This window comes from Pantherophis guttatus, chromosome 5 (assembly GCF_059756535.1).
Source record: "Pantherophis guttatus breed Tessera chromosome 5, ASM5975653v1, whole genome shotgun sequence".
NCBI classification, from domain to species: Eukaryota; Metazoa; Chordata; class Lepidosauria; order Squamata; family Colubridae; genus Pantherophis; species Pantherophis guttatus.
Genome location: NC_142067.1, coordinates 87738258 through 87742965, shown reverse-complemented (window position 1 = coordinate 87742965; position 4708 = coordinate 87738258). Strand labels below are relative to the sequence as shown.

General features: G+C 34.7%; 1 long non-coding RNA gene across 1 annotated transcript; it reads right to left on the bottom strand.

Moving 5' to 3' along the window:
- Nucleotides 1–747: 747 nt before the first annotated feature.
- LOC117676352 (uncharacterized) lies at nt 748–4135 on the bottom strand. The gene is made up of 3 exons (XR_009621093.2): nt 4054–4135; nt 3861–3924; nt 748–833 (listed from the first exon to the last, which is right to left on the bottom strand). It is a non-coding gene; the product is annotated as an uncharacterized LOC117676352 (long non-coding RNA).
- Nucleotides 4136–4708: the final 573 nt, after the last annotated feature.

The window sequence follows — 4708 nt, the reverse complement described above, 5'->3', positions numbered from 1 at the left end:
TAAAGCCCTTCTAATAAGATAAGCCAGTCATTTTCTGAATATATTCTTTCCAGTTTTTGTGAGGTTGCAAGTTAGACCTTTATATAGGAAATGCAGACCATGGAAGTTCTCTTGACAACACCAGTTTTTAAGACAGTGGTTTGTTTGTAAAATCCTTTGCTCCCTAATTGGAGGTTGGCCTTTTGTTGGAAGTATAGATGAAAACACCACTTGAGCTCCTAATTCTTTAACTTTCTTCCCTAGCTGTTTGTATTCTCTTGTTATTGTTTTTAGATTCATTGTTGTATTATTGGTCCCCCCATGTAGGAGAAGAAAGGGTTAGTAATCAGAGGTGGGTTTCACTTATTTTTACCACCAGTAATTTTAGTTTGATTATTTTAGTAAGGTTCTCAGTTACATCTTTGATTTTTGTTCCAGGGAGATGACATATCTCTCTAGATTGACTGTTTGATCTGCAGACTATAGTTTTTGTTCCTCAAATAATTGAATCTCCTATCACCAATATTCACCTTTTTTTTCCCTAGGGAAGACTGGGATACTATTCTTCCTGTCACATGAATGCTGGGTTGTGTTTCCTTTTCAGAAACTATTGGTGACTGCTCTTTTATGGGTGTCTGCATATTTTCTTCCAGGGGGAGGCTATGAAAGAAATTGTTCAGTTCCAGAGGGGCTTCACTGGATACTAGGGTAGATAGTAGGGGCTTTCCTCTTGGTTGCTCTTTTCTTCTAAAAGTGACATGCTTCTATCAGTCTTCTTCTTTAGGTTTATTTACTGTATAGGGTGATTTTTTTCAGAAGTTGTTTGTTCCTTATTGTGTTCCATTTGGATGTATCTGAAATTTAAAAAATAGTATCTCAGCTGAGAGTAAAAGATGAAATGTCAGCTTCTTGTTAGTGTAAAAAACCTTTGATTATATAAAAGTAGTTCACAAAAATCCACTAATATATTTAAAATATTAAGAAATTAAGAAATATTGTAAAAAAATATTGCAGTGTCTGATCATTTGTAATCCACAAAAGAGGGTAGAGTGATCATTGCAGCCCAGGGCAATCAAACTTATTATCAAGGTAATAAAGTTTATGGTCTAGGCAGTAAAGGTTTAAAATTCTCCAGTGACAATTGTGACAGCTTTTGAAAATGACCACTCAGTTTTCTCAGGAACATCCAATATATACAAAAAATCATATTCACTTCACTCATGATTATTTAGTTAATAAAGACTGTAATCCTTATAAATCCTTATAAATATGCAGAGAGAGAAAAATAAAAATAAAAAATAAAAAAACAGCCTTGAAAATGGATCTGTACCTAATTCATTCAAGGGACTGTAATCCTTACATTCAGCAAAAACAAAGAAAGCTGTAGATAGAACTCAGCAGATAAACTTTGCATCCAAATAAATGTTTGAATTCCAAGTTTTCTCTTGGAATTCTCTTGGACTTTTCCAAGTCCAGTCTTTTCACCTTTTTTCCCTGTGGGTTCAATTCTATGCATGTTTAAGAGGTTTTTTTTGGTCCAGTAGGAAGAAACTCATCAGGGAGATGAGTTTATTCCCCATTGAACTACCACATGTTGACCTTCACAACTAACTACAAAGACATTTTTAGCCTTGAAGCACCCTAAAATTTGCTTCACATGCTGTTAATAAGTCCCATCTGTTACTACAGACATTCACAGCAAACAATGTCATGTATGAAAGAGGAAAAAAAACACATGATCACTATGACCTTAGGACCTTTGGCCAATCATAGATCCAGAGGAAAAGTTCACAAGACCTAGGCCCCATCTTGTATTACAATGGTCACTACGGAGATATGTGATAGACAAGTGGGAAATAATATTTATGACTAAACAGAATAAGCAGGCTTTTTCTGGCAACCAGAAAACTTACTTAGTCCTACCAAAGATGTAATCCACATCATATATGGCAAAACATTAATCTCATCCACTTATCTACTACTTGAGCAAAAAACAGTTTCTACGATCAAGGCCAACTAAGCTCATAATACATGATTTTTGGACTTATTCATGTTATTACATTTTTTTTACAACAGGGCATCCTTTGCTCTGGTTTCCATAAATAATTAATTTTTATAGTTACGTTTGCTTGAAATGTAACAATTCTGTTTCACTGACCTCTTCTCTGCCTGGGCAAAATTTAGTTTTAAATGGAATGCCCTTAAAACTCCTCTCTAAAACTGCTGCTGGGAACACTTTGAACAGTACCATAGCTACAACCGTTGTGAGTCTGAAGATAGTAATTTGATTCATTCCTATTAATTAAAATAACAGTTTATGCAGCAATTTTTCTCAAATTCAATCTATTCTCAAATTTAATCTATTCTGATTAAATCTGAGGTCTGTACCTTTAAGAGAATGGAGAGACTTTTTATACAGGTTTGTTGAGTTCAGAAATGGCAAAAGATTATTAGAATCTCAGTTACAAATTTCAGACTTAGTAAATTGCAAATGTGAGTTTACACTGCTAGATGAAACTAAAGTTTAACCTCCCAATTTGCTTCTAATTTTGTTACAGCCCCTGAGGATATATTTGCCAAGAGACAATTGAGGTTACTGAATTTAGCAAGAATTAAAACAATATTGTGAGAAACAATATGAAGTAGCCATTATAAATTTGTTTCAAGAGTTTCATTTTACGAAGAATATATGTATGTATGTGTGTCAGACTTGTCACTCAAATTCTTATTAGATTTGAGGTCAAATGATTTGACATTAATCATTTTGTGCAGAACTGCTTTTCCTTTGAACAATGCAGGCATTTCACATCTGTGTTCCCTTTAAGCTACTTTTAAAAGCATGAAGAAATTAAAGGGTCATTTGTAATTTGTAGTCACTAAACTATTCATTTGTAAAAACAAAAACAAATTATACCTTTCTTCCTTCTTTGTAGATTCTACCACCAATGAGTTAAGAACTTGAAGAGAATTAGCATTCTGTAAATTACTAGAATCTTTTTGTTATAACCTTAAATGAAAAAGTATAGCGTGTAGTGTTTTATTCCTTTTTTAAATTATTTTTGCTTGGATTTTGAAAGTATTTTGAGCCATGCAATTTGTCTGAAATAACTATGACATGTACACTAATCAGAAAATTAAATTGAACAGAGAATTGAGAATCATAATCCAAATAAAATCATGTATTTTGATTCCAATTGGTTTCAACACTTAATTTACTGTAAATACACAATGAAGAGAGTAATTTATATGTATCTACTCAAATGTATTAGTATTAAAATGTGGTCTGCTTCCAGGTAAGCAAATCACTACAGCCTGCATGCCTTTCATTTCCACCCTAGGATCTTCCAGATGTTTTAGACATCTCGTCACTATCCACCAGCCAACACAACCATTCTATGCTATAAAACAGGGGTGTCAAACTCACGGCCCGCAGACTGGATGCGTCACGCTCTGGCCATCCCCACCCCCGATTTAGCGAAGGGGCAAAAGTTGCAATGTGTCATGTGATAACAATGTGACATCGCAAGTTTGACACCTGTGCTATAAAACAAGGTTGGGGATCCTAACTATGCCTCTTTGCATCACTTACTATTAGCTAAGCAAGCTGAGGTAGTTGGAAGCCTTATTTCAGCAATCTTTGGAGGGTCACAATTTCCTTAGCACTACTTAATGCTATCAATACATCTCAGCATGGCAACTAGTTTTATTTAACAGTGCTTCCCATAGCACAAACCAGCAAAAAATGAAAGTGTTTTAAAGATAACTTAATTTGATGGTACCTTTCAATAAAATTATTTTAAATTTTATGTCATGAGTGGCTTCTAAAAGGATGACTTTCTGAAATTTTATGATTTCATGATTGTGGAACATGGAGACATTACCTCTCATTTCATACTTTTGGAGGAGAATAAAGGCTGCAATGCTAAATGGATGGGTCTTCGATACCTAAGAACGCAGCAAAAAAAAAAAAAAACAACTGGATTTTTTTTTCACTTCTTTTGAGATGGAGGAGGGGAAGTCCCTACTACAATTTTAGAATATTTCTAGCCTTGTATTCTGATGCTGATTACTTACATCATAGTTGATGGGTTTTCCAACCACTTCAGAAGCTGCATTGTCTCAGATCATCCACATCATTGTTTCTTCTTTGCCTGCTGTCTAGAATATATTGTCACCTTTGTCATTATAGAAATGATGTCCCAAAAAGCCGACTCCAGGGTCCTTAATATCATGATATAATTAGGAAAACTCTTAAACCTAGCAGTATAAATGAAGAAAATAGATAAGGTCATTTCAGTTCTGCCCTCAGCCTAAATGATGGTCAATATAATCAAATCCCATTTAGGCTCAGGGTTGTTTGCTAGTAAGGTCCTCGTACAAATCCCATTCTTAAAAAGTTTCAAATTGGTAAACAACTGGGTTTCTCCAAACTAGGGTCACAAAACAGGGTCATTTTATAGAAGAGAGTAAAAGTGCAATACTTAATGAGCTTTTTTTATTGGATTAAAATTGGATTAGATTAGATTAGATGAGATTAGATTAGATTAAAAAGGACTCCATATCCAAAAGATGTAGTGCCCAAGTTAAAGTCGGATATAATACAGGGGTGGGTTCTACTTACCTTTACTACTGGTTCTCAGTGGGGCCACGCGCTCTTCTGCACAAGTGCAGAAGCATTTTGATGACGTCAGGGTTGGTGGGCGGAGCCTCCTGCCGGTTTTACTACCAG